Below are 19,925 nucleotides of genomic sequence, written 5' to 3' on the forward strand. Positions count from 1 at the left end.
TATAGGAAGTGACTTAGTCATCATATCTGCAGGATTTTCATGAGTACTAATTTTGCTCACAACAATATCACCACGAGCAATAATATCACGAACAAAATGATACCGAACATCAATGTGTTTTGTTCTCTCATGAAACATTTGATCTTTTGTAAGAAAGATGGCACTCTGACTGTCACAAAATACTGTGCTGATTTGAAGGTCTTCATTAAGTTCACTAAAGAGTCCCTTCAACCAAACAGCTTCTTTACAAGCCTCAGTAATCGCCATATACTCAGCTTCAGTGGTAGACAAAGCGACTGTAGTTTGCAAAGTGGCTTTCCAACTGATTGCACAACCTCCGATTGTAAAGACATAACCTGTGAGAGATTTTCTTCTATCAAGGTCTCCAGCAAAATCAGCATCAACATACCCAATGACTCCATCTCTAGTTCTTCCAAACTGTAAGCAAACATCAGTAGTACCTCGTAAGTATCTTAAAATCCACTGAACTGCTTTCCAGTGTTCTTTACCAGGATTCGCCATGTATCTGCTAACTACACTGACTGCATATGATAAATCTGGACGTGAACAAACCATAGCATACATGAGAGATCCTACTGCACTAGAGTATGGAACATGTGACATGTACTCAATCTCATCATCTGATTGTGGAGACAAAGCTGATGAAAGTCTAAAATGAGCTGCTAAAGGAGTACTAACAGGCTTAGCACTCTGCATATTGAACCTGCAAAGAACTTTCTCAATGTACCCCTTCTGACTTAGGTACAATTTACTTGCTTTTCTATCTCTAAGAATCTCCATACCAAGTATCTTCTTTGCTGGTCCTAAATCTTTCATCTCAAATTCTTCACTTAGTTGGGCTTTGACCTTTCTTATCTCTACTTTATCTTTTGTTGCTATCAACATATCATCAATATAAAGAAGTAGATACACAAAAGAAGCATCACTGTTTTTCTTAAAGTAGACACAACTGTCAAAACTATTTCTTTTGAAATCATGAGAAGTCATAAAGGAATCAAACCTCTTGTACCACTGTCTTGGTGACTGTTTCAAACCGTAAAGGGACTTTTTCAGCAAGCAAACATAGTCTTCTTTTTTCGAGACTGTAAAACCCTCTGGTTGTTGCATGTAAATATCCTCCTCAAGTTCTCCATTGCAGAAATGCAGTTTTTACATCTAAGTGCTCAAGCTCCAAATCATGCATGGCCACAATACCAAGCAAAGCTCGAATCGAACTATGCTTAACAACTGGGGAGAACACATCTGTGAAGTCCACTCTTGGAATTTGACTGTAACCCTTTGCAATAAGCCTTGCTTTATATCTGGGTTCTTCAACTCCTGGAGTCCCTTCTTTCTTTTTAAACACCCATTTACAACTAACAGCCTTTTTACCTTTAGGAAGTTTTACAAGATCCCATGTTCTATTTTTGTGGAGTGATTCCATCTCCTCTTGCATAGCAAACATCCACTTTTCTGAGTCTTCACAGCTAATCGCCTCAGAATAATTAAATGGCTCTTGATTCGCATCTATATCTTCAGCCACATTTAAAGCATAAGCAACAAGATCAGCCTCGGCATACTTCTTTGGAGGTTTAATTTCTCTTCTTGTTCTGTTTTTGGCGATAGAGTATTGCGGTGAAGAAGCAACTCTATTCTCAATTTTTGTACTAGCTTGAGGAGTTGATTCTGTATTAATCTGATGCTCCACCTGCTTTTGGTTTTCTTTATTGGAAGAGTCTTTAAGAGATAAGTTAGGTAGCATAGCAGTTTCATCAAAAACAACATCTCTGCTAATCACAACTTTTTTATTTTTAGGACACCATAACTTATAGCCTTTTACACCAGCTTTATAACCAAGAAAAACACATTTATTGGATCTCGGTTCCAATTTTCCATTATCAACATGAGCATACGCAGGACACCCAAAAATCTTTAAATCAGAATAATTAGCAGGATTACCAGACCATACCTCTTGTGGAGTCTTTTTCTCAATGGCAACGGATGGAGATCGGTTGATCAAAAAACATGCAGTAGAGGCTACTTCTGCCCAAAATGACTTCGGTAAGTTGGCATTTGACAACATACATCAAACCTTTTCCATGATCGTTCTATTCATTCGTTCTGCAACGCTGTTTTGCTGTGGAGTATGACGAACTGTCAAGTGTCTTATGATCCCTTCTGACTTGCACAATCTATTAAACTCATCAGAACAGAACTCTAAGCCATTGTCTGTACGGAGGTATTTTATCTATTTTCCCGTCTGTTTTTCAATCATAATTTTCCAAGACTTAAATGCGAAAAACACATCGCTTTTCTGCTTCAGGAAGAACGCCCAAACTTTTCTGGAAAAATCATCAATAAAGGTTAGCATATAATTAGCTCCACCTCTCGAAGGCACTCTGGATGGCCGCCACAGATCAGAATGAATATACTCCAACGTTTCCTTCGTGTTATGGATTCCTCTAGTGAATCGAACTCTCTTTTGCTTCCCAAAAACACAGTGCTCACAGAAATTCAGTTTGCAAATTCCTTGCCCATCAAGAAGTCCTCTTTTGCTCAATTCAGCCATGCTATTCTTACTCATATGCCCTAGGCGCATATGCCAAAGTTTAGTAATATCATCATCTGACAAGGAAGAGGAAGTGACAGCTGCATCACCAGTAACAGTAGAACCCTGCAAAACATATAACTTGGCAATTTTTCTCTGCCCTTTCATCACAACAAGGGACCCTTTGAAAATCTTTAAAACCCCACTTTCAGCTGTGTATCTGTACCCTTTTGAATCAAGAGTACTTAACGAAATTAAATTTCTTTTCAATTCTGGAACATGCCGTACGTCGCTAAGTGTTCTGACAACTCCATCAAACATCTTAACTTTAATTGTTCCAATACCTGCGATTTTACACGAAGCATTATTTCCCATCAAAACAACACCTTTAGACACTATTTCGTAAGTTGTAAACCAATCCCGATTGGGACTCATGTGGAAGGTGCAACCTGAATCAAGTATCCACTCCTCACTTACTTTAGAATCATTGACAGAAGCGACTAGAAGTTCACCATCGCTGTAGTCTTCTACAACATCAGCTTCACCGGAATTTTCTGGTTGTTTTCCCTTTTGATTCGCAGCCTCTCTTTTAATCTTATTTTGTAGCTTATAACACTCAGATTTAATGTGCCATTTCTTCTTGCAGAAGTTACAAGTTTTACTTCTGTTTGAAGACTTCGATCTACCCTTAGATTTACCACAAGGATTCTGCTCCTGTGTCCTACCACGATCATTATCAGCATTCCGATCTTGTCTCCCATGAACAATGAGACCCTCTCCCTGAGAGTCGGGTTTAACCACAAGATGTTTCATCTTATCATACGAGGTTAAAGAATCATAAACCTCATCAACTGTGAGAGACTCGCGGCTATATAAAATCGTGCCTCTAAAGGTTGAATAAGACGGGGGCAACGAACAAAGTAGAATCAACCCTAAATCCTCCTTATCATACTGAACCTCCATGGCCTCCAAGTTTGAGAGAATTTCTTTAAACACTGTTAAGTGTTCGTGTACAGACGCACCTTCCTCCAAACGATGAGCATAAAGACGCTGCTTCATATGCAACTTGCTTGTTAGAGTTTTCGACATACATATTTGTTCTAGCCTCTTCCATAATGCAGCGGCAGTCTTCTCTTTCATTACATCTTGCAAAATTTCGTTGGACAAATGCAGATGTAATTGTGTTAATGCATTTTGATCCTTACGTTTCTTTTCTTCATCTGTTAATATCGAAGGCATCTTATCTATCCCTAGCAGGGCATCCTCTAGATTCATCTGCGCAAGAACTGCTTGCATCTTAATCTGCCACAATGCAAATCTGGTGTTGCGATCCAACAGCGGAATTTCATACTTCAAAGATGCCATTACTGTGATTGAGATGAACAACCCGGAAGCTCTGATACCAATTTGTGAATAAAATAAAATAAAATAAAATAACACACAAATTTTATGTGGAAACCCTTTCGAAGAAAAAAAACCACGGGCAGAGGAGAAGAAAATTCACTATGTCGAAAATTTAAATCAATACAAGAGGAATAGACTATGTCTATTTATAGGCTTGTAAAGCCATATTCTAGTAGGATTGAAACACCTTATCGATCATCAAATTGACTTGGACTTAAGATATGTCTTTCTATTCATTGATGGGTACTAATCCACTATACTGATCACCGCTTAGAGTTTGTTAGTCGAATTAAAAAAAATTAACAGCTTAGTGACTCAGATAAAAACTTTCGAGTAGTTTAATGACAATTTTTAAATTTTTTGAAGTTAAGATACCAAAACATATAATTTATTAATAATTTAGTGATTTTAAATATACTTTACTCGATTCAAATATACCTTTTTTATTACTTTAAAAAGAGGGATTTTTACATTATTCCTTAAAATGTACTTTTTAAGTTTTTTAACATGGTAAGAGTTTAAAATAAATTTTTTTACAAAAAATCAAGTCACTAAATATTAGAAAAGAAATATTAATTTAAAAGTGATATCTCAAAATTTATGGTGTTAAGCTCTTATTAAAATGTCCTAAACTCTGTAAGTATCTTCTCCTTCTTTATATATTTACACAAAAGCATAAATTCTTCTAATATATATATCCAAAGTATCTTATCTATTTATCTCCTTATAAATTACATAAAAAGTAAAATTTTAAACTTGAGGTATCGAAATTTTAAAATAGATTTATTGAGATTACAAGAACGACATATCACTTCTATTATAACAACAACACATAAAGAGTTGATGTTTTGGTGTTATCAAAACTTTAAATGAGTTAGACGAGTAAATCATTGATCATTTACAAATTATTTATTTTTATATAGCTATTCAAATGAGCAAATCCTTTCGCAAGTTGCATGTTGTAAGTACCTTCTCCTTCTTTATATATTTACACAAAAGCATAAATTCTTCTAATATATACCCCAAACTATCTTTATCTATTTATCTCCTTACAAAATTAAAAAAAAGGAGTTTCAAAATTTTAAAATAGATTTATTGAGATTGCGATAATGACATATCACTTCCATTATAACAACAACATATGAAGAGTGATGTTTTGGTGTTACCAAAATCTGGCTTTAAATGAGCTGGACAAGTGAATCATTGATTAGTTACAGATTGCTTATTTTTACATAGGTACTCAAATAGTCAAGTTCTTTTGCATGTTGCAATTTCTTTTTGCTTTAGTGGACTAATGGATGCCCGAGACCTAGTTGGAAAATGTGTCAGAGTTGGCGTAGTAGAATTTTAAAAATTTTCTAAAACAAATCATTGTCATTATATCTAGACTTGTAAATAAACTAAAATCGAAGCTAGTATGTCTTAATCTTTTGACCAATTGATTTTCTCCATTATTCTAGAACTCATGATTGCTTAGAGAGTGAACTCAACGAACCAAATATAGAATAAAACTGAGACTCTCCTTAAAAAGATCCCTTTGCGCAAACATATATAACCAAAACTAAAATTTTCAACTTCTACATCCGAATTATAATTATTGAATGATTGCAATTATATTTGCTCCTAATCTAGAATCCAAACTCAAGAAAATAGAATTATTTGAGTACAAAAAAATACTAAAATAAAATATCACTGAACTTTTGCAAAGTTTTCCTTTAGTATTTAATCACTTGTAAATTTTGCTTAGGCTAATATATTTAGAGAGGAATTTAAGCAAAAATTTAATTCTCATTTGGAGTTCTAAATTAATTAAAATGGAGGGATTCGAGTCCAAGTGTAATATCCTAATTTTAGGCCTAGTCAGAATAGTGGTTTCGTGACCACAAAATTCGAGATAGAAATAATTATTTTATGATTATTTTGAGGTCTATGATATGATTGCATGATTGTGTGAAAATTTCGTGAAGAAATTTTATGCATAAAGTGCTTAAATTGAAATTAGGGACTAAATCGAATAATTTGCAAAACTTGCATTCTAGAAGTTTCTAGTATGAAATTGTTTTGCAATATTAATTAGGAGGTCTTAAATAGAAATTTTACCAATTTCTAAGTCTATGGACAAAAACTGGACATGGATGGAATTTTTGGAAAGTTTAGTAGTAAGGGCATTTTGGTCATTTAAGGGCAAAATGAATTAAAATACAAAATTAAAAGCCAATTTTGCTCATCTTCAACCCCATGGCCGAATATGGCAAGGAGAAACCATGGCTAGGGTTTTTCAAGCTTCCAAGCTCGATTGTCAGTCCGTTTTAGCCTCGTTTTTAATGATTTTTACGTTTTTGGAGTCCGGGTAGCTCGATTAAGCTTATGCTAGCAATAATTTAACCTAGGGTTTATATTTGAAAAAATACCCATAGGTGAAATTTGTGTATTTTGGTGTTTTATGATAGAATATGAGGTTTTAAATTATGTTAGACAACTTGTGCTACTCGGTTTTAAGCGAAAACGAGCAAAAGGGCTTAACCGGTAAAAATACCTAATAGTCATAAGTACATGTTAGAGTGAGAATTTGACGTTGCCATAGAAGGGAAAAATGATCAGCATGTCATAAAGCATAAGAAAATAGGCTAAAGTTTAATTTACGAGCTTTGGGGCAAAAGTGTAAATATGCAAAAGTTTAGGGGCAAAACTATAATTTTGCCAAAATATGATTTTGGGTCAATTTGAATAATGTGAGTCCTAATTAGACTATATTTTATATGATAGAGCAAGGAAAACTGAAATTCGGACTAAAATGGGGAAAATACCAAGTTGTGGACGAAATGGTAAAAGTAGCCATTTTCGCATACGAGGTAAGTTCATATGTAAATGTTGGTAACATAGTTATTATTTTAAATGTTTTTATGTTTTTTAAATGATATGATAATTATTATGAAATATTATACTTGTGATAATTGTTTGATAATATGTCAAATTATGTGATATACTTGGAAAATGTGAAATACTACCGAGTATCGGTATCGGCATTCTGTAGAAGATGGTTGAGACACATGATTGGGAAAAAGGTCCCGTTGAACCTTAGGAATGGATTAGGATACAAGTGACATGTCACTAGGATGGTTGAGCATCCGAACTCGTTGAGTTGAGTCCGAGTTCACTTATGGATGCAAATGTCCGGACTTGTTGAGTTGAGTCCGAGTTCGTGAGATGTAACTAGGCATCCGAACTCGTTGAGTTGAGTCCGAGTTCACTCATGGATGCGAACGCCCGAGATCGTTGAGTTGAGTCCGAGTTCGCTTATGGGCGGGTTACATAGTAGCTTGGCTACATATGTGGCACTTATGTGCAAACTTTCTATCTATCTGAATTATATTCCGATGTGTTCAACGGGTAAAGTTCTACTCAAATGGAGGAATACTCAAGATGAAAGGGACGTATTGGTAAGTGTTGTGAAATGGATACTTTGAACAGGTATGTACTTAACCCTCGGGTTGAAAACTCGATATAACAACAATATGGTAAGATGATAAATAAAAATGTGATATGAATGTCTTGGTGATGATTATGCAAATGATGTTTTATGTTTGCTTATATGGTTATGTTACTTGCTATTTGCATGTGAACTTATTAAGCATTTATGCTTACTCCCTCCTTTTCATTCCTTGTAGTTTTGACAAGCCAGCTCAGAAATCGGGAACGGTCGGAGGCTCGCTCACACTATCCATATACCATCTTGGCATAATGGCTCGTATATTTTGAGTATGGCATGTATAGCATTATAATCATTTTGTATATATGGTCTTATGATATGGTTATTGAGTGGTATGGAAATGCTTGGTAATGATTAGCCATTGGAATGGCTAATCATGATCATATTTGGTGTTATGTATTTCAAATTGCTAGCTAATCCATGGAAACCATGAAATAGGTAAAATTTACCATAAAATAGATTCAGACAGCAGTAGTGACGTGAATTTGAAAAATCACTAAAAATATTAGAAATGGAATTAAATAATGAATAAGTTATGGAATCGAATCTTGATGAGTCTATTTTCATATGGAAGAAGCGAAATAGGTATATGAGCTATACTTTATGAGATGTTTAAATTTTTGTGAAACAGGGCCAGAGCAATTTCTGGATCCCCTGTTCTGACTTTGGAAATTCACCATAAATTTTACAAAGATAATTAGAAGTCATTATTTATATGTACAGATTCCTTATTGAGTCTAGTTTTATTAGAGACAAACGTTATAGTCATTGAAGCTCTGTACAGGGAGATATCTGATTCGTAATACACAGAGGTCAGAGTAGTTGAACCCTGAAATAGGGGCGACTTTAACTAATAAACTGTACTAATTTTCCCAACCAAAAATTCTAGGAAAAAATTAGTAAATAGATATATGAGTCTAGTTTCAGGAAAAATTTACGGAATTTGATTTCAAGTTTCATAACTCGAGATATGAATTTTTAAGCGACTGTGATGCAGATTGTTAACTTGACTGAAAATTTTAAAAATAAATTGTTTGAGCTGTTTAAGTAATGAATTAAGTCTGTTAACACCTCGTGTTCGACTCCGGCGACGGTCTCGGGTACGGGGTGTTACACCAAGTATGACTCTTAATGGTGTATTGGCTGACAACTCCTATGGGGAAAAAGTCTCCATGCGACCACCCCATACCCGAATATCGAATGTTACATCACAAAAAAACTTAGCCAAAATTTTACAATCGGTATAAAGCCATTCTAAAACATATTTCTTCTTCCATTATAATACAAGAGATTAATAAAAGAGAATGTTTAATAGTACATCAGATTTTCAAATACAGCATATGATGTTACAATTTAAAATTTTATTAAAGAAAAACTTCTCATGGTGTAGAGTATTAAGCACCACATTTCTATGGTTTCTCTGTATGTATAATATCGCAACTTGAACTGCTACCTTGGCAAATTCCTGACTTAATTCCTCCTAGCATAGCAACACTTGAATTAGAACCTGCATTAAAAATAGACATTTATAAGTTCAAACAAACTTAGTGAATATTAACCCAAATCACCTTGGCATATTTATCGTTGCATTCCTCAACTTGAAGATTCTAGATTTCTTTTCAGTCTTTAGTGGATACTTTTCTAATATCAGTCTTATACATATGCGCCAACTTTCATACTTGACCACCACATACACAATTCACTCCTTAGACAGATTATAGATTTCACTACTCAATACGGATCTCATTTTTTTTCTAAAAATGGATGTATTCCTTTGAAGGATATTCATGCAAAATCTATTTTTGACGGATTCTCACATATACAGGCATTGAGCACTTCACCCAGAATGGTGTACTCTCCGATATTGTTCTTGGCAGATACTTATACTAACTGATATTTTAAGATGAACTTAAAACGAATCCTATCTTTGGCAGATTCTCATACTGGAATTAGCAACCATCAGGGACCAGTCAGATCATATCTCAAAACCACCCAACTTACAACCTGTTTTGGTGGATACAACATTCTAAGTCATCCCAAGACCCCAGACAACCATATTACATATAATGAGAACATTCAGTTTGGCAGACAACCTAAACTTTAGATAACTTTTATATAAAGTGTGAAACGCTCAAATTTGGTGGATATTATAGAATTTAAATAACTTACATGCATAGTGTAGACAAACTTAGGTCTGGCAAACACTAAACCACCCTTAATTACAAATCCGCCAAATTTTCTGTACTAACGAACTACTATGGTGGATTCACCCTTCAGAAACACTGTTGAGAACTCTTTCAAGAAATACCCTTAGGTTATATTCAAAATTTCTTCATAAGGCTATCCAAACAGGAATATCTTCAAACTTACCCAAATTTCTGCCACAGAGTCAATTAGTGGAGAAGTCTAAAAACTTACCCGGATATCACCACAAAGGCGGTTATCCAAACTTCACCTCAGGGGTATTACAGAATATGCCACAAGGGCATCACATAATATGTCACAAAAGCATCACAGAATATGCCACAAAGGCTTCACAAAATATGCTACAAAGGTTTCACAGAATTCCATGTTTACTATCCAGATAGACTATCACTGTGGGTACCATAGGATTTCTCCCATATGGTCTTATACATATCATCATGTCGTGATCTGCTAGTTTGGTTTACATCTCACTGGAGGTTACACCATGATTATTCTCATTACTATAAAATCCCATGGGTCTCCACCATATGGTATTACACGTATTGTCATATCATGATCTACTAGTCCGACTAGTATTACAACTGTCCTATTGGAGGCAACACAAACGAATCCCTTTTTCACCTTTTTACATATCCTAAATTTTTCAAGTACTGGAATTAGTTAACGAAACAACATTTGGCCATAAATATGCATAAGACAGCAACAATATTTTATTCATGCATCACATCGTATATCTTATTTGTAAACATGCAAAAGCCTCGTGATACTAAAATTGCACATACACTCGTCAACTATCCGAAAAGACATCAATATTTGAATGACCATTGTAGATTTACATCCATGAGACAGGTTAAAGACTCATCTGAACCCACTTGTACTTTAGGTCAAAGATCATATTATGATAGTCCTACCCAAACTAGTAACAACGATTGCTTAAAAGGACATGGAATCACCATTAAAATCCCATTTGCAAACAATTTACTAACATCTTAATTACACCCCATGTAGGGCCTCCTATTCACACCCTACTATTTTTATGCCTCTTAACATCCTTACTCTTTCAAAATCACAACATGCAGAGCTATCAGACTTAATAGGAAGTTGAAACATCCACTAATTCATCCAAAGACCTTAGCTTCCAATTTAATGAAGAAGAAAATAATATTTAGTCTTAAGAAGAACTAAAGCATAGAAAGGAAGGAAGAAAAACCATCTGAATGTTCTTTTCTTACCATATATATACTCAGTTCCTTTTAGTGGATCTTGACAAGTATCGAATACATACACAAATTGCCCCTTAATTTCCCTACAAAAACTGGGAAAAATATAAAAAGGAAATCTGAATATAGATACCATTTGACTAGTCAATCCATTCAGTTGACTCCCAACCAATCCCATTGCAAAACCCACTTTGCACAGTATTCGAGCAAACCGGGTTACCATACCTCTATTGGTAACTCTCATAAGGCGTGCTCTTAAAGACGATTTAATCTCCCGGTATTTTTTTATACATTTGATATGCGCGTCATGCTCTGTCATATTCTGAGGTGTACGCTTCGGTTGGTGATTGGCTGCGCACATGTGCATTTATTGAATTTATAAAACTATTTTTAAAGTCTGATTTTACTGCAAGCGTACAATGTTAGTTGTAATATTTATAGTTTTGATGGAACATAAAGTATTCCAATGGGTCAAACCTAAAGGAAGAGGCGATTGAGCAATAGCTAGAATACACAATAGAGTTTAAGAGGCTACTAACACAATTTTATAGTACGACAATCCATAACAAGAAGGATTTGCAAGAAAATTAAATATTCTATTCTAAGGACTAACTTACAAAAAATATAAAACTAAGGGACTATCTAAAAAAACTAATGGGGGTTGATTGAATTCAATATGGTTCACCGAACCTCAGATAAGGGACCTAAATCGCGTAAATTACCAAATGGCTCCATTTTATCTTTCAATCTCAACTTATACAAATTAGGTCTGATTTATCTTCCGATCTCACTGGTTAATCCGAGACTAATTGATCTGCCATAATTTAGCGTAGCAGATTAAAATAGTTTTCACATTTAAGGAGCTTTAATACAAGTATTTTTGTTATGTTTTAGTTAAGTTTCTTTAGTTTTACTTACATTTAATAAAATATGCACATCGAGTCTTTTATTGATCTTAAGGGCCGAACGAGGCCTAAGGGAGAGTTAACGTACTTCGTGAGTGTGCAAGAGACTATTAAAAGATATTTCAGGCCAATATTGGACACTATATCACCACATGGGAAATCCAATGTCGCAACATAGAGAGCAGAATAGAGAAAGTGAGAAACTACCTTCAACGTATATACATTTGGTTCGAATGTCGCATATTTTGTATGTGAATTAGTTAACATTTTTACTTGAGATTAGGTATATACATTTGGTTTGAATTTTGCATTATACTGACTTGAATCTCATAAATACCATTGAGCTTTATTGCTCAGCGTATGGTCTGTATTCCATGTGCAGGGTAGGTCCAATTTCAAGGTTACAAGCATTGACTTTAGCATCCAGCCAAAGATCCTAGACTTAATAATTTTTGTATAGGTTTCATTTGTTGGTTATACGGCATGTACTTAGGTTGGGTCAATTTTGGTACAAAACTATGTTTAATTGCACTTTTGTTTTAAAATGGTTAATGCATGTATTTGGTTAAATGAATATAAATTGTAAATAGAGTTAAATATGATTTAAAATGGTTGAAATGCTGTAAATATAGATGAACTTGGTAAATTAGGTAAGAGTGTAAATGATTTGAATAACTTGCATTGGATAGATAGCTTGTAGATGATAACGTATTGCCATTGTAACACCTTAAACTCGGCCTAGAAGTTTAGACCGAATCTCAGATGTCACATTGATCACCGAAGTGATCGTAGGTAAATTTAAAAAAAAAAACTAAGTTATCACATCAATCCAAAACATTTAATCGTTTAAAGTTCAATTAGTAGAATTTCAGTTAATTCTAATATATAAAACTGGAAATAATAAAAACAAATAAATCTTAAAACAGAACTTGTACTGTAATAACCCAAAATTTATGATTAACGAATTTTTGGGTCTCCGTTTCTGAAAAATGGATTCGTAAATATTTATTAGAAATATTTACGAAGTTGATTGTAAGGTTAATTAGATTTTGGTTAAGTGAATTAGCTTGAATTAAGATTAAATTCAGTGTGAGGACTAGATTGAATGTAGGGTAAAAGTTGAATTAAAGAATAGAGAAAAGTCAAAAGACTAAACTAGTAATTAAACCAAAACATGACAAGTGTATGGTGATGGTGGTGACATGTGGATTAATTAAATACATATATTAGTAATTATTATTTACTTATAATATAAGTAAATATATTATATTATATTATTATTATTATTATTATAAACATAAAATAAATAAATTAAATTAATACAATTGTATGGTAATAAAAATGTACAATTGTAATAAATACATGCATACAATTGTAATATATATGTATTTACTTATTATTTAAGAAATAATAATTATTATGTTATTATAATATTAAATTAATATAATAAACATAAAGTAAATACAAGTGTATGGTGTAGGCAATGACATGTGTAGTATTTATGTACATATACTTGCAAAAATATTATACATATGTAAATAATAATAATAATTAAGTAATATATATTTTATTATATTCTAATAATAAAGTAAATAAACAAAAGAATAAAAGAAATGAAAGAATAGAAAAGAAACAGAATGTGAAACGAAAATAGAGAAGAAAAGAAGGAAAGAAAGAAAGAAAGGGAAATTAGGGATTTCAAGGTTCCAAGTTCAATTGATAAGTCAATTTAGTTACTTTTCTTGTAATTTTTGAGTTTTTAGAATCCTAGAACAAAGTACTACTTGATTTAAGTGGAAAATTTGAAAGTTATTAGATTTCTAGATATTGTTCATGTTGAATAAATTGAAGAATTAGGGGTTAAATTGATAGAATTTCAAGTTAGAAGTGAAATAAGGATTGAATTGTAGAATAAATCATAAGTTTTGAATAGTAGGGACTAAATTGAAAGAATTTCAAAATTATGGTTTTATGGTGAAATTAGAGAGTTGAAATTAGTTTAAAGTGGAAATTGAATAAAAATATTGAGCTAAATGTGAAGAATAAAAATTAGTCTCGGTTTAGGGACTAAATTGGAATTTAGACAAAAGTTGAATAAAAATTGAAATATCCAATGTGAAATTGAATGGTAGTGTATTGATAATTTTTAATTTTTTTTAATTTCCGTAGCTAATGTTGTTCCGGAAAATTTTGAGTAAGGAAGGAAAAAGCAAAAGTCAACGAGTGTTAGCTCGAAAATTACGTTTTGTATTTCTATAATCCAAACTTAAGATTTAATTGTTAAAATTATTATTTAATATATATGGTAAATGCATTGAAATGATTGTTTGAATTGGAGTGAACAATAGTCGAAATTGAAAAGTGAATTTAATTATTAATTATTGTATTTTGATTAAATGTTATGCTAAGTAATTAAGGTGAGAATTATTTGTATTGTGTTTTACAATTGAAATGGATTGATTTGGTATGCAATAAATTTATTGAATTTATATGGGTATGTGTGATTGATGTGGAAATTGAATATTAAATGTATGTTATATTGAAAATCAAATTGATTGGGAATGTGATGAAATAAATATGAATATGTGATTAATGTGGAATTTGGAATATTTGTTATTGAAAAGTGAATTGAATTGTATTGAATTATGAATTTATGTGATTAATTAAAATGTGTATTGATTGGAAAAATTGAAAGTGAATTGAATACCCTATTAACTGTATTGGGCTAAGTCGGATATAGTTGGCATGCCATAGGATTGGAAATGTTCAGGGATACTTCGACCTTGAGTCGATGAGGCACTAGTTACTTTGACTTCGAGTTGATGAGGCACCATGTGTGTCATACTGCTACTGTTACATCGGCTTAATCTGATGAGGTACTGAGTACCGTACTGTTACTGTTTACTTCGGCAAAGCCGATGAGGCACTGAGTGCCGTACTGGTGTGTTGGTTGGATCCGTGTATCCGTTAATGTCAGAGTCATGTTAATAGGGGTAAATAAAAGTACTGAATAACTGATTTCTCTAATGATTGACTGTTACTGAATAATAAAGATCAATTGATTGTTACCCAAAAATACTGACTATTACTAAAATGAATAAGTACAAAATATTGATTGAGAAGTGAATAGTTGAATATTACTTATTGATATTGAATAGTGAACTGAAGTATGAGTGAGACATATGAATTATGTATCTCTGAACTAGATATGAATGGAAAATATTATTGTTAAAATGATTTGTAAATTTATTTTGAAAAGCTAAACGAGTTAATAGATGAGAAAAATTGAGTGAGTTACAAAGGATTTATTTTTGTAGTGAACAAATATATAATTGTGATTGGCATATGATTTTAAGTGTATGTTATATTATTAAGTGTTCAGATTATAGAAATACCACTGAGTTCATACTCAGCGTACGGTTTATTTCCGTGCACAGGATAGGTTAAAGTCAGACAGTTGAATCAACATCCCAGGTCGATCCCGAACTCAACGTGGTGAAGTATATTAATTATTGGTAAAGGCATCTACTTAAAATGTCTGTGTGTGTCATTTTGGATTGTCAAGGTAAGGATGAAATAAGTAAACTTAGATTTGGTAATAGTACATGGTAGGAATTGGCTTATTTGGTAAGAAATTTGAACTATTTGATAATGTATGTGAAATACTTAAAATGATTCATCATATAAGCACGTAAAATGTCTAATTTGTCATGTTTCGAGTAGGTTTGAATATGATTTAAAGTGATTGAACTGTACTGACTGGTAATGCTCTGTAATCCTATTTCGGGGACGAATAAGGGTTAGGGGGTGTTACATGTACCATAGTTATATAAAATCTTACAGTTCAAAAACAGAACAACAAAATAGAAATTGAAACACAAAGTGATAATTTATTTTCCATGAAAACTGTCCGAGACCTCCGCGTACCGAGCCCAGCGTCAGAATTCAAAAAAGCTACCTGAAAAGGAAACACTAAGAGGGGGTGAGCTACTCGAGCTTGGGGCGAGTTCGAAACAAGACGAGAAATAGAATTACAAATTTCAAATCAGTAGCGCAACATATTTTCAAATACTGCTAGAGGCAGAAAACATACCTGGAACCAACGTCTCATCGGAACTTAACAATCAGAGCATATCAAATTCACACAGATGATTCAGCACAAATGCAGTTTAGATAAATAGAATACAGACAGATAATCTTACAGTCAGCACTCTTAAACAGATGCGGATGAAATGCAGTTGAGTGATAAAACCCGCCCATCTAGTCAACACACCTCTCCGTCCCCCAATCACACCCTATAAGAGCTGTTTAAGCTCATCCAACCAAAACACACCGCATAGGACCTTGAAGGCCAATCCAACCCTACACACCACATATGTGGACTAGGCCACTCAGATATAATACGCAACAAAGCTGAAATATATGCAGTACAATGCAATGCGGTGGTCCGCTGTACAGTCAAGTTGCAGTTTATACTATTAGATCAGAATATGGCATTCAGCAAAGCTGACGTCCAAACGGTACAGTGCAATACGGTAACCCGCTATACCGGTAAAATAATTGTCCACGACCCTCAGGGTATTGGGACTGCCCACGACCCTCTGGGTATTAAGGCTAACAGTAAGCAGATAAACTACCAGTTCAGTTTAGTTTCAGTCTCCTTTCTCTTCGTAAACCCACCCAAAACACTTTATGCAAGTAAATGAATGCATTTAATCTCACAGAAATAATGACCACGTTAATAGACAATCAAACAGAGCAGATATGCACACAAACACACCCAGATAACCGAGTTCAGAGTTAGACATTTCGCCCAAAAATTACAATTAACACATAAGCCGTAGCCCAAATCAGAGTCTTAACTACCCTTACTAAGGTTTAGCTAAGGGTTGGAACACACAGAACCACAAACATATCATAAACTAACATAATACAAACATTTCACAAGGCAGGATCACATGACCGTATGCCTCAGCCGTATGGAATTGCCTAGGCTATGTGGGGGTCTACACGCCTATGAAGAGCCCACACACTCCTGTGTAGAGGGGCACACACCCGTGTGAACAACTCGTGAAACTCACTGTCCAAAAGTGCTAAAAATAAGAACAGATGAGACGCGACCGTGTGGAGATCTCACACGCCCGTGTGGGATACATGCCTGTGTGGCCGTGGTACCAAAAATCATTGAAAATCCTAAATTCCCAATCGCACATGCCCGTATGCCCAAGGAACACGGCCGTGTGAAAATCGACAAGAATCCCTAATTTGGCCACATGGCTATGTGGCCAGGCCGTGTGGCACCTAATCTTGCCCGAAACCCTAATTCTTAATTCCACAAGGCCGTGTGAACAGGCACACGGCCGTGTGGCCACCATATGGTTACAAAACCACTTTGAAACAAGCCAAAATCATCGATTTAGCCATCGAAATAGCCCCCAACCTTTAAGGAAACAAGAGTACATCAAAATATGTCATTTTCCCCATACTATTTCAACAACCAATACCCAACCCACAATTTATAGAACATTCGAGAATGTTGAAACAATAATTCACAAGAATAAAGAAAAAGAAATGGTCAAGATTGGAATCCCACACCTGTTTTGTGATAAAAAAAGTTCGTATGCCGACTCAAAGACTAGGAAACGAAGCTCTTCAAATACCGCAGACAAAAACTGATTTAGCAGAAAAAAAAGAGCAAAAGGAAAAGCCAAGAGAGGGAGAGGGAGAGGAGAACGTGTAACCAAAATAATAATAATAATAATAAAATAAATTAAAATCAATAAATAACTAAAACTAAACAATTTAATTAAAATATTTAACATAACAACACAAGACGAAAAAAATATTCTTCCAAAGTGCACACACAAGGACTCAAACATGCGTCCCAGTTATACTAACACCCCCTAAACCACTAGACCAGCAAGCCCATTCTGTCATCTAATCACGCAACTAGCCATAATAGCACACCTCACACACAGACCCTAGCCACCAAAACTCAAAACTTCTAGCCTCAAAATTCGAGGTGTTACAGGCCTAGTGTTGGATAAGGAATTAAATGGCACGAATTGATGCTTTATAGTTGTGTATGTTGGCTTATTAATATTTGAATGTACTTAGAATTTGGTTGGAAAATTTCAAGTTGTGATTCATGGAAAAATTGCAGAAATAGAATGTCACGTCGCGACGTCGGGTACATGTCGTCAAACGTCAGGTACATGTCGTCGTGATAAGATTAGGTTTTCATGCCACGACGCGATGTTTTGCATAGGTCATTGAGACAAGCCCCAAACAAAATGTTGCATCACAACGAAGAACCCTTGTCGTCGCGACATCAACCTAAAATTTTGAAGATTTTACAATTTGGTCCTACTTTTATCTCGAGTTATGTCTAAAGCTTATGAATGATTGTATATCATATTGAAACATGTTTTGGTTGAATCTAATAATCTAATAGTACAAATTAAATGCAAATGATCTAGTTACTCCGATAATGAATATGGCATCCTGTTGCTCAGACCCGACGGTCGATTCAAGTATGGGGTATTATATAGTGCATCATCGGATAAACAGTAGTATAATCTTGTACACAATCTAATTCTATGACATGCCAATTATATCTGACTTTGCTCAAACAATTAATAGGGTATCAATGAATCAATACATATATGTTCATATTATAAAACAATTCATATATCATGATCTCATACCATTCCACCATCAATTCACATCACATATCATTTATCAATTCATATCATACTTATTTCTACTATATTCAATTCAATCCAAATTCTCGACATTTCAAATCACCAAATTCGAATCAATTCATTAGACAATTAATCATCTTACCTCAATAAGTTGATTTGCATCAATCAAATCTGTGTATATATGCATATGTATATATATATGTATTGAACTCAAATCAGAAAAATACAAACCAAAGTTGTCCTATACTCGTTTACGATTTTTTACTTTCCCTACTCTTGCGACAGGCTGATGTCGTCTTTAGCTATGTTAAATAATTCAATAAAAAAAGGGTATTAATTTACACCCAATTCACAACCAAATACATACTCAAGCATATTTTTCATTTTATTCAATTTAGTCCTTATACTCGAGATACACATATTTTTTTATATCTAACATCGGATCAAAATCTGATTTCGCATTCTTTCATTAGGGACCCTATACTTTTCATTTGCAACATAATCTCATGAAAGTTTTCAATTTATTCAATTCAGTTTCTAATGTTACAAAGTTATTTAACAAATTCAATTAGATTTCCAATTTAGTCATTATCATAATCTAAGCTTATTAACTATCAATTTCTTCAAAACAAGCTCAAAATCATCAAATCTTCTATAATCGAAACTTGCTAAATATTAACTAATTGAACAAATTGATACTTGGGCTAGCTAATTCAAGTTGTCATGATCAAGAAGCTATAAAAAAATTTATAAAAATAGCTTGATTACCTTTGCAATTTAGTATGGCCGAATGTAAAGTTCAAAACCATGGATTTTCTTTCTTTTCTTTCTTTTTCTAAGGTGGACGTAGAAGAAGATGACAAAGTTTTCTTCTTTCCATCCACTAGTTATTATATATACTAAGTCTAATATTTAGTTAAGTTAATTAATCATGTTTATTAATTTAATTTAACAATTTTTATTCATTAATCATTATTATTAAGATTAATAGTAATCATCATCATTTCCCACTAACAATATGAAAATAATGGTTTAATAATCATTTAATCTCTTTGAATAATTGCTAACTATGTCGTCAAGCATTTTCAAAATTAAAACTCAATAGCGATTGAACTTTTATAATTTAGTCCCTGAGCTTTAATTAACAATTTTCTCAGTTAAATTGCTTAATCGATCTTTAATATATTTTCATAATAGCTTCATTAAACTTTATATTTCATCCTTATGGACTCGGTTTGCGAAAATAGGTTTCAAAACCTTATTTTTTGACACCATTGAAAATCGGGTTGTTACACGTGTCTGAACATGTGTTTATACAATAGTTTGAACTAGTGGCAAATTGACTAGTTTCTTTCAAAATGGTACAAAATTTTGGCATAATTACCACTCATCGAATACAATCATTTAACTTTTGTATGCAAATAATCAGGGGTGAAGTTAGAAAATCTT

Source organism: Gossypium hirsutum, chromosome A08, assembly GCF_007990345.1.
Source record: "Gossypium hirsutum isolate 1008001.06 chromosome A08, Gossypium_hirsutum_v2.1, whole genome shotgun sequence".
NCBI classification, from domain to species: Eukaryota; Viridiplantae; Streptophyta; class Magnoliopsida; order Malvales; family Malvaceae; genus Gossypium; species Gossypium hirsutum.